Source organism: Rhinatrema bivittatum, chromosome 6 (assembly GCF_901001135.1).
Source record: "Rhinatrema bivittatum chromosome 6, aRhiBiv1.1, whole genome shotgun sequence".
NCBI classification, from domain to species: Eukaryota; Metazoa; Chordata; class Amphibia; order Gymnophiona; family Rhinatrematidae; genus Rhinatrema; species Rhinatrema bivittatum.
In genome coordinates, this window is record NC_042620.1 from 215,914,022 (window position 1) to 215,926,285 (window position 12,264).

At 42.4% G+C, this 12,264-nt stretch overlaps 1 protein-coding gene across 1 annotated transcript in view; it reads left to right on the forward strand.

The window, feature by feature from the left end:
• Positions 1 to 783: 783 nt before the first annotated feature.
• Positions 784 to 12,264, forward strand: part of LOC115093992 (uncharacterized protein CXorf21-like) — a 41,657-nt gene continuing 30,176 nt past the window's right edge. Inside the window, exon 1 of the mRNA XM_029606548.1 lies at positions 784 to 974. The gene's annotated coding sequence lies outside the window, so the exon portion shown is untranslated. The remainder of the gene's footprint in view (positions 975 to 12,264) is intronic.

The window sequence follows — 12,264 nt, forward strand, 5'->3', positions numbered from 1 at the left end:
CCTTCCCCTACCTAACCCACCCCCCCGGCCCTATCTAAACCCCCCCCCTACCTTTTGTTGGCAGATTTACGCTTGCTGAAAGCAGATGTAAATCTGTGCGCGCCAGCGGGCTGCTGGCGCGCCATCACCCAACCCAGGGGCTGACCCGGAGGCCTCGACCACGCCCCCGGACCCACCCCGAACTGCCCCCTGACCCCGGGCACGCCCCCTCCCCGCCTTTTTTACGAAGCCCCAGGACTTATGTGCGTCCCGGGGCTGTGCGCGCGCTGGCGCGCGAGGGCCCTGAGCGCGTAAATCCGGCCGGATTTACGCGCACAGGGCATTTAAAATCCGGCCCTTGGTGTGTGCTTTTGAAGGCATTTGGTTACACTGGAGCTTAAGTATTTAGGATTGCAACACAAATACAAGAGGGGTGGACACTTACCAGACCAAGCTATTCCATGTTTTTATTTCTGCTTCATTTTCTAAGTAATTCTGGAATATATTTTTTAACTTGGCAATTGTGGGGTAGGATGTGTGTATACAGAGAACAAACACTGGTTTAATTAATTTTACTTCAAGGCTACAAGGCAAAAAAAGGTGAACACTTTGGAAGAGGGTGAAAACTTTTGATAGCCACTGTAGCTGCTCTTGTGCAACCTTCATGTGCATGTCAAGACTAAACTGCGGTTTCCCACATCACAGATCCATTTCTAACATCCCTTTTTATTTTTTGTAACAGAATTGCTATTACTTGCAGACAAATCAAGCTGTTTTTCCATTCAACTTCTCCTTTCCTGTACTATATGCAGAAACTGAAAGAGAAGTTCTGGGTGCTGCAGCACAGCCAGTATTCACATTTGTTGGCATGAAAAACAGCTTAATGTAGCCAAGAGCCAAGCAAATGTTATATGGGAAAATTGCTACATTTATTGTGCTACAGCTGATGATCAGAATCTGTGTATATTCCTCATTTCAACTGACCCACTGAGAAGGTAAGTTTAGCTTTGTCTATTTTTTTGTACAATTTATCTTTTGGTCTAAGCTATATCAGTATCACTTTTCTTACTTCAGTAAAAATCTACCCTTAATTATAAAGCTTGAAAGCAATGTGAACATAGAGAAGAACATACCTTTTGACTTAACTGTCTTACCAGGCGATGCTATAGAAGTTTTTGTTGGCAAACAGTTTTGTTTTTTATCACCACTGTTTCTTAACTCACTTTGTTCCAATGATACAAATTCACTGAATGAAGGTTGCCTGGAAAAGGCCCTTGGGCATTTTTTTGCTTAACTAGTGAATCTATACTCTGAAAACAAACCCATGGACAATATAAAGAATATACCAAAGAAAGGAATTTCACTCTAAATGCTACACAACAACGTTTATGTTGAGAAGAAAATATGTAAAACCTTTTGTATGATCATAGTAATTAAACCAATGGACTGCATTAATTTCTGGAATGACTTATGTCCAAATAAGCGTGGTGAATATAACCGTAAGTCATCCAAAATGACAGTGTCTTTGATATCATGCAGTTTTTTTTAGAATTTTGATATGCAAATCAAATATTTAAAAAAAAACCAAAAAAAAAAACCACGTCTTAGTGCTTATGAAAATCTTGAGCACTTATCCGAGGATACCAAGTTGTAAACCAGTCAGGACAAGGCTATGATGATCATCTGTAGTCTGCAATCAACACCCGACTGTTTTCATCAGGTTATTTGAAGCTTATAACCATCATCAGCTTGTCTTCATCACATAACTTTATCCTGACTGGTTTACAACTTTCAATACTTGAAGTATCCTCGAGATAAGTTCTCAAGATTTTCATAAGCACTAAGAAGTCTTTTTTAAATATTATATATACATATATACATATAAAACATATATATACATATAAAACATATATATACATATATACATATAAAAAAATTGCAAGAGCTCAAACACACTATCATTCTGGATGACCTATGGTTATATTCACCACACTTATTTGGACATAAGCCTTTCCAGAAATTAATGTAGTCCATTGGTGTAATTATGATGGTCATACAAAAAAACGTTTTACACATTTTCTTTTCAACATAAATGTTGTGTAGCATTTGGAGTAAAATTCCTTTCTTTGGTAACTAGTGGATCTAGCAGTGGGTCTTAGCGAATATGATGAGCTGTAAATGTGCAAATGTACTTAAAATAATTGTTTTATAATCACCTAGTTTAAAGTTAAAATAACTTATTGTGCCTTGGTTAAGTATAAGGATGTCATGCATAGAAGTTCTACAGGAAAGTCAGATTAATTATTGTGCTGCAGAAGGCAGTTTCTGCTCTATCATACTGCTATAACAACATTTAATAATCATAGCTTGCACAGCGCACAAAGTGCTGTATCGGATAAATGTTATTGTCATGTGGAAACTAGTGTCAAGAAAAAGGAGCATGGAAGCGAATAAAGAGAAAGAGAGGCATGGAATGGTGTGACGAGAGTGTAAAGGGCATGAATGAATGAATAATGAGGATGAGAGGAGGGCTGAGACTACATGATGAAGAAACAAAGGCAAGGAAGTGCGGCAGTCAAAAAAGCAAACAGAATGTTGGGAATTATTAGAAAGGGAATGGTGAATAAAACGGAAAATGTCGTAATGCCTCTGTATCGCTCTATGGTGAGACCGCACCTTGAATACTGTGTACAATTCTGGTCGCCGCATCTCAAAAAAGATATAATTGTGATGGAGATGGTACAGAGAAGGGCTACCAAAATGATAAGGGGAATGGAACAGCTCCCTTATGAGGAAAGACTAAAGAGGTTAGGATTTTTCAGCTTGGAGAAGAGATGGCTGAGGGGGGGGATATGATAGAGATGTTTAAAATCATGAGAGGTCTAGAATGGGTAGATGTGAATCGGTTATTTACTCTTTCGGATAATAGAAAGACTAGGGGGGACTCCATGAAGTTAACATGGGGTACATTTAAAACTAATCAGAAAAAGTTCTTTTTTACTCAATGCACAATTAAACTCTGGAATTTGTTACCAGATGATGTGGTTAGTGCAGTTAGTATAGCTGTGTTTAAAAAAGGATTGGATAAGTTCTTGGAGGAGAAATCCATTACCTGCTATTAAGTTCACAAGCGGGCGGATTTTAAAAGCCCTGCTCGCGTAAATCCGCCCGGATTGACGCGCGCAGAGCCCCGGGACGTGCGTAAGTCCCGGGGGTTTTTTAAGGGGGCGTATCGGGGGCCAAATGACGCGGCATTTCGGGGGCGGGACACGGCGTTTCGGGGGCGGGACCGGGGGCGTGGCTTCTAGCAGGCGTAAATCGAAGGACAAAGGTAAGGGGGGGTGGGTTAGGTAGGGGACCGGGGGCGTCTGCTTCTAGCAGGCGTAAATCGAAGGACAAAGGTAAGGGGGGGGTGGGTTAGGTAGGGGAAGGGAGGGGAAGGTGAGGGGAGGGCGAAAGAAAGTTCCCTCCGAGGCAGGCTACGCGGTTCGGCGCGCGCAGGCTGCCCAAAATCGGCAGCCTTGTGTGCGCCGATCCAGGATTTTATAAGAAACGCGCGGCTATGCATGTATCTTATAAAATCCAGCGTACTTTTGTTTGCGCCTCCTGCACGAACAAAAGTGCGCAATCGCGCTTTTTAAAAAAATCTACCTCTTAGAGAATAGCCACTGCCATTAGCAATGGTAACATGGAATAGACTTAGTTTTTGGGTACTTGCCAGGTTCTTATGGCCTGGATTGGCCACTGTTGGAGACAGGATGCTGGGCTTGATGGACCCTTGGTCTGACATGGTATGGCATTTTCTTATGTTCTTAAAAGGGCAGAGGAGGGAGTGGTGTCCTGTTCATAGAATTGAATGAGGAGGAGACAGCATGTTATGAGTGAAAGGAGCCTCATACATGTTTTCATGGACGGTAATGTAACTTTCTGCAAATAAACTAGCATCCAGCGTGTGTTACAATATACTGTATATATGTATATAACACAGTATAAGGACAGAGCCACTCTCTGTTTGAGTGGCATAGTGAATCTGTGTAAAGGGTCAACTGATATATGTTCTACAACGTAAATGAAGATGCTACTCCAACCCTTTTTTTTTTGTGGACTTAACTGTTTCCAAGGGCACACAAAATAATTTATTTTCTAGGGCTGTCTTCAACATCTGTTTCCCCTCCTGCATGTCCCCAAGGTGTGTATCCTTTCGGTGGGGGTGAGAGCAGACCTTCTTGGCCCAGGCAGTGATGTAGGACTTCCCTAGTGTGTGTGTGTGTGTGTGTGTGACTATAGCTGTTTGGGACAGGTACTTTGACAAAACAGGCTGGACTCGCTGGATGTGTATTCAAATTAAAAGTTTACTGTTATTGATTTTACATGAAGCAATGTGAGCAAATAATGAAGTGTCCAGTTATATCCAGATTCTTCAGCCATATTGGAGTACAGATTATCTCCCTCTGTGGACATATCCCTTGGTAGTGAGGCTTGGAACTTGCATTTCATCCTTGAGATGAAATATTTGTCCCAAAGGGGCTGGGGTATCCTAGCTGTGACAGATGTCCCTTTTCCCCACAAGAACTGATATCCAAAAAAACATTCCCACACTCCAACCTGCCTGTGTCCTGAGGTGGAAAATCTGTTGGGGGGTTTCCATATGTCCTCAATCCTCTTTATACCAAACAGCAGGGGACCTTCCTGAAGAAAGCTCTCTAGTAGAAGCAACTTTTAAACTTCTAGTTCGGGAAAGAAAGAGGGCAGAAAAATACTTCCTTCCCACTTAGAGGGAAAAACATAGAATTTGGCCAACACAATACTAAATCTTCAATCTCTTGTCTCTGCAACCTCCTCGTGATGGGGCGAAGGGGTTTACAGATCCATCCTGTACTTCTGGAGAGGGGATTTCTATTCCCAGAAAGCTCAGGTCTCCAAAAAAATCTCAAAACCTAGGAAAAAAAAAAAGTCAAATCTCAATCTCTGTCCCTCTTCTTTCCAGTCTTTATTCAAAGACTTGTCAGGGCAGAGTCTCTCCCTTCCTTATGCAGGCTGGGGGCCTAACATTGGAGAGCATTCCTTATCAGCTCCTTCTTCTTCCACAACAAAACCTAATCTGCCTCACACTACCCTAAGATACCCCCCGCCCCTCCTCCCTGTGCCTCAAGGACTTTCCATTCCAGACATCCTCTGGGGGAGGTGCCGTTATAAATTCTAGGTCTCTTAGCAACTGTCTACCCAAGGGCTGGGAGCTAGGGCCATCTAGTGGAGACTCCATCTTCTCTACACTGCCAAAAGGAAAACAAGAAAGGAAGCAGCCAGCAGTGCAGGCTTGTAGTGTGCAGAGGTGAGAAATCCAGTAGGTGCACAAGGGAAAGTCAGCAGAATACAAGAGAGATAAGAGGCTCTAGGAACAGTAAGCTAAATTATCTTGGTGTGTCACAGGAAGAGGAATGGCCATATGGGATATAACACACATACAGGCTAATCTACTAAGCTGTAGTAAAACATTGCAATTCTACAGTTTTGCCATAAGAAAATTTCTGGAGGATTTACTAAATGGCGGGGTCTGAGCTCTACAATCTAGTAAATCAAACAAACTTTCCACGTATTGCCACGGCTAGGAATACTGCACTTTCTCAGCCATGGTAATGCACGATAGTGGCCTTTCCTCCATCCTTGAGCCACCGTCTTTTATAAATTATGCAAGTCCTTTTAACAGCCTCCACCCCCACTTGAAAAAAATGTTCATGGTAGTCTGTTCATCCCCAACATTCTCCTCTTACCCCTTGCTGGTCCCAGGTCAGCCCATAAAATTGATTAAAAAAAAAAATAAAATAAAAATTCTTCTTGTCAAGCCCTGCCCCTGGTCTGTTATTCTCACACCCTTTCTTAAAAATACCTCCCCCCCCCTTGGGATAACTCCCCCTCACTCCTGCCCTACCAGTACCATCTCGAAAAATTGCACCAGCTGACCTCAGTCTCTCCTATGTCCTTCACCTGTGGAGCAAACGAGTGCTTGCGATCAGTCATTGCCATTTTTCAAGATGGTGCCTACAATGTAGGAGCAAATGGGGATCACTGCTGCCCCCTGAAGAAACCCATAAATGGGCTAAATTGGGGGAGGCCTGGAGGATATTTAGAAAAAAGAGGTGAGTATAAGAGGCCAGGGGTAGGGCTGGGGACAGGGGGAACTTTTTTTTTTTTTTTTTTTAATTTTATGAGCAGTCCCAAAACCAGTGGGGGTGGGAGAATGGGGCCCATGGATATTTTTTCAAGGGAGGAGTGGGGCTATTTTTAAAGGACTTGCGGCTCCTTCATTAATCTTCCCTCCATGCTACTCCTACACTTTTTACCTCCCGTAAAAGTAGTCTTTCTTCCTACCAAGTCTCATTACCCGAAACCCTTACCACTTTATCCTACTATCCCTCGCTGTAATTTTACCTAAATCAGTTCCATGTAATGATATAATCATGTTTTTTATTATTGTTATTATTACTTTTCATGCATTATTTGTTCCATTTTTTCACTCTGCCTTTCCTATAACCAATTACTCTGTCATCTATTAGTCCCTGTTTCCCCCCTCCCTCTTCCATGTAATTTCAATCTGCAGTTATAATGTAAACCGATATGATGTTTCACACTAATACCGGTATATAAAAAGCTTTAAATAAATAAAATAAATAAATGCTCCCTCCAACTAGTGACTAGGTGTGTGCACATTATTTTTTTCATATGAGCAATTTTTTTAAACCAACAATTTTTTTTTTAAACTTTTTATATAAAGAACAAGCAGAACATCAAACACAGAAGGGGTATCTATTTACAAACGCACGGCGAGCAGGATACAATGTATAGACAACCAGAATGGTCTCCTTCCCAAATGTTAAATGTACAGCATCAGAGCCTCCAAAGTCATGACACATGGGAGCATAGGTTAGAGCAATTCATTCATAATTATCATATCACTATTTAGAACATTACTATTGATTAGAAATGCTCCAGTTCAGTAGCATTTCCACATCTGATCATAAATCACATCTTTGCTCTTCAGCTTATATGTCAATTTCTTTATTAATGCAATTTCATAAATTTGCTTATGCCAGCCAGCCATAGTAGGGATTTCTTTCAATAATAATGCTAGGGTATGCCTCTCTGCATATATTAACTGATCAGTTAATATCCTCTTGAGAGTCAGCAGGACTGTTTCTCCAGAGCCCCAGAAGGCAAAATTCTGGCATAAAGTCAACACTCATTCCCAAGATTTTTTCCACCACCCTGTCCAGGCTTCTCCAAAATGCTGCTACTGGGGGGAGGGGGAGCATGACTACCATAATCCACAGCACAGATGGGAAAAAGCTGGAGAGAAAGCTACATAATACAGAAGGTATCTATAAGTGTGATGCAATAGCTTAACCATTAACTCCACCCTGTGGCCCTTTGCCAGATAACTTTCCAATTATCATCCTCCAATTGTAAAGATAATTCCCTATTTCACTGTCAGATACAGAAGAGAGGGGGATCAGCAGCCATCATACCACCACCGATAGCCTTGTATAGAAGTGAAATAAATTTCTTAGGCACATCAGAACCTAAAAGTGTTTTCTTAAATGCCAAGGAGGGAAGCGGTATATGTCCTCTCTTCCTATGCCCCTCAAGCACTCAGTTTCTGGTAGTATGCTATAGATGTCCTTTGTAACTCATGCGCGCCGCCCCTCAGATCGGTGAGTGGTCAAGCCCTCTTGCCACAACTGGTCCAAACATTTTAAGACCTACCTTCCACCAGTCAGCAGTCTCCCTACTAAATGTACAAACATTTAGCATGGGATTATTCCGTAACGGAGAGAGGGGAGACGAGGCCCATGGGACAAGCTTAGGTTTTTGCTGACAACCCACCACACCTTAAGTGTATGAGAAATGGTTATGTTCATTCTCCCTGTCCTCCTACAGCGTGAAGAAGCATTAGAGTTTAACAATAAGCAGCAGAGATCTAAGCCCTCTGCCAGGTGAGATTCCAGCACATACCTTGGAGTATCCTTATCTCTGTGCAACCACATCATAACCCCATGCAAATGGCCTGCCCAGAAATACCCCTATAAATTTGGGAGACACATGCCACCCCTCTCCTTTGGCAGCCAGAGCATCCGTAGTCTGATGCAAGGGCGTTTGCCATGCCACATAAATTTGAGGAGAAGCTGTTAAGATTAGAGAAAAGGCTATCAGGTAAAAGTTTCGGGATGTACTGAAACAAGTATATGAGATGAGGGAGCACATTCATCTTGACTGCATTTATTCTGCTCATCCAAGACTGATAGGAGTCATCACATTCCTGAAGGTCCCGCTATATGCTACTAATTGCAGGTGAATAGTTAAGTTTATGAGATCTTTTGGCACTCTGATCCCTAAGCATCTTGGAATGTCTTAATCAGTGGTGACTCCTATAGGGAAAATTTTAGACTTATTAAAATTGACTTTATAGTCTGACATCCACCCATATTCCCGAAGTAGTCTTAACATTCTGGGACCTGATCATTTAGGATTCGGAAGAAAGAGGAAAACATCATCCACATACATTGAAACCAAATGCTCCTTACCGCCTGCTAGATTTCAATGGCTAAGTCAAAGAGCAGCAGGGACAGCGGACAACCCTGCCTTGTGGTGCTTGAGATCGGAAATGGACACGCTCTCTGCTCGTTGGTTAGCACTTGTGCTATGGGTCAGTGATATAGTGCACAAACAGTCCCTAAATGGGGCAGGTAGTCCAAATTTCTCCAGAACTGCAAAGAGAAAAGGCCACCTCAACCTATCAAAGGCCTTTTCTGCATCCAAGGCCATCACAGCCCCCCACAGTCTTCTCTCTCTTAGCCATATATGTGATATTAAACAACAGGTGTTTGTTGTTGAGAGTTGGCCCTTCACAAAACCAGTCTGGTCTGGATGCACCAAATCTTCCATGATGCTCTCTAGCCAGGTCTGCAAGATCTTGGCCAGGATTTTTATATAGGTGTTTAGCAACGAAATTGGCCTGTAAGAGCCAGGGTCCAAGGCATTGTGCCCTTTCTTGTATATTAACACTATATTGGCATCTAATAGGTTATTGCCAGTCTCTGGTGATTGTTGCAGATAAGAAAACATTGTCAGCATGAAAGAAAATATTTCCTGCAAAATTCTTTTGTAGAATTCCAAGGCAAAGCTGTCTGGCCCCAAGCACTTCCCATTAGGGAGCCCCATCATTGCTTTAAATATTTCCTCTACCTGTATCAATGCGGATAGCCTTGCAGTCTGTCAGTGAGTCCGGGGACCTGTACCTCCCTCAGATACTCATTTAATTCTTCCAAGCTGTACTCTTTTCTATTAGTGATTAAGTCTGAAAAACATTCTTTAAAAACCCTATTAATGTCAGAAAGCCTATGTTTCACTTCCCCATCCACCCCACGGATACTATGTATAAGGGGCTGCGAAATGCGTTTCCTCAGCACCCTTGCTAACAAGGCACACGTCTTGTCCTCATGTTCATAAAATCTGTGTCTGGCGAATTTAAAGGAACATTCCACCCTCGATATCTGGAGATGCTTCAGTTCCCAATTTCATTTTAGGAGCACTGCATAAACTCAAACAGAGCATATGGCTTTATGCCAGTCTTCTAGCTGTTGAACCCATCTTTCCAAAGAATTCCCTTTCCTCCTTTTGTTTAGATGACTGGCAAAATTAATTCGCCCTTGCTATACAGCTTAGAATGTCTCCCAAAATACCACAGGAGACTGATCAGCCCCCTGTATGAATCTCTGCATAGTCCTGTACCACTTTCTCCACCATAGTACAAAACTGTTCATTGCCCAAAAGGGATGGATTGAAGTGACATTGTTTGTCTGACTCCAGAGCCTGGGATATGTTCAATGGGAAAAGCACCGGATGATGATCTGATATACTGCACGCTAATATCTCAATGGGCCCCACTAACTGCACAAGTGAAAATGCACATAAAAAAATAATCTATCTAGCTATATGAGTTATGTTGTAGGGTAAGTATAATCTCTTTCAGATACGTATTGTATACACCAGACATCCAGAAAACCTAAGCATTGCATTCAAAGGTTTAACACATCAGGTAAGTATTGTCATTCTTTCCGCCTTTCCCTGGGTTGAAAGTAGGTTGAAATATTCCCCAACACAGCCAATGCTTCGGTAAACAATTCTCCTCTGCAGGATAATTTCATATAGCATGGCAACCTCAAAACACAGCCCATGCTCGAGTAGATGATTTAACCCAGCAGGGAGCTTAAAGACCGGGAGTATAATACTTCCATTTACCATAACATTCCAGTTCGTGGCAGGGCTTCGGAAAATATGTCCGGCCTTCTCTGCACAAATTAAATCACAGTTCGTGGAGAGAACTGCCTAATAATGATCATTCTCTTGCTTTTGCCATTGGGTTAAACCCAGTCTGATTTAAACACAGTTTCTGGCTTCTGCCGCAGGGCTTGAACTTGTCCTTTTTAAACAACAGTCTCTGGCTTACACCACAGTTTCTAACAGAGACCAGAAGAGTTTTTTCAAGCACAGCTTCTAGGGCTTGTGGGCTTGGTTTGAGGGAACCAAGCCCTTCTGCCACCACCCACTGTAGCTCGTAGAGAGAGACATACACTTTGCCTTGCCCAACTACAGCTACTACAACCCAGGGCAGTTCCTTCTACCGGACTCTAAACCTGTCTGGCTTTAACAATCCAGAGAGGGTTTCCACCATTCATCTCTCACATTCATTGGCATTGGTTCCAGTTCCGGCTCTGGTGGTAGATTCTCCAACACCTCCACATCTCCCTTGGCCTCTAGTAGTACAACTTTCTGTTCCTGTCTGGCCCCCTCCCCTTCTCCTCCTAGTCTACCTGGGTGTTCCTTCCCCCTTGCTGAAGTGAAGGCTGTGAAGTCCCTCCCTCTTTGATCTCCAACTCTCCCACAGTTCTTCTAAGTGAATGAGATTTTCTTCTAACTTGGGGATTCTTGGGTTCTGAAGGTTCCACCCAAGTTTTTTTTCTTGCCCAGATTCCCCCTACTGGTTTCCTCACTCAACCTCTCCCGCTGTATATAGTAACCATTAACGTATGTGGCCAAAGATTCAAGCTGTTTCAAGACGTCAAATGGAAATTTTTTTATTTATTCAAAAGACATGCCAAAGACAGCAGTTCAAACTATGCACAGTGCCCCAACACAGGACCGTGTTGCACTGGGGCTGCGTTGGGAGGGATAATACAGGAAACAACCTTATCTATAAACAAGGAAATGTGTTACAAACACAGAAACAGCAACCTCTACACTAGAAATTTCTTTAATGATGCCAAGGCGGCAATGTACTTTATTCAACTTGAGGCATGCGATTCTGGAGCTGCCTGATGCCATGCCCTGTATCCTTGCATATTTCAGTACATAAGAACATAAGAAAATGCCATGCTGGGTCAGACCAAGGGTCCATCAAGCCCAGCATCCTGTTTCCAACAGTGGACAATCCAGGCCATAAGAACCTGGCAAGTACCCAAAAACTAACTCAATTCCATGTTACCATTGCTAATGGCAGAGGCTATTCTCTAAGTGAATTTAATAGCAGGTAATTGACTTCTCCTCCAAGAACTTATCCAATCCTTTTTTAAACACAGCTATACTAACTGCACTAACCACATCCTCTGGCAACAAATTCCAGAATTTAATTGTGTGTTGAGTAAAAATGAACTTTCTCCGATTAGTTTTAAATGTGCCCCATGCTAACTTCATGGAGTGCCCCCTAGTCTTTCTACTATCCGAAAGTAAATAACCGATTCACATCTACCCATTCTAGACATCTCATGATTTTAAACATCTCTATCATATCCCCCCTCAGTCGTCTCTTCTCCAAGCTGAAAAGTCCTAACCTCTTTAGTCTTTCCTCATAGGGGAGCTGTTCCATTCCCCTTATCATTTTGGTAGCCCTTCTCTGTACCTTCTCCATAGCAATTATATCTTTTTTGAGATGCGGCGACCAGAATTGTACACAGTATTCAAGGTGTGGTCTCACCATGGAGCGATATAGAGGCATTATGACATTTTCCGTTTTATTCACCATTCCCTTTCTAATAATTCCCAACATTCTGTTTGCTTTTTTGACTGCCGCAGCACACTGAACCAACGATTTCAATGTGTTATCCACTATGACACCTAGATCTCTTTCTTGGGTTGTAGCACCTAATATGGAACCCAACATTGTGTAACTATAGCATGGGTTATTTTTCCCTATATGCATCACCTTGCACTTATCCATATTAAATTTTATCT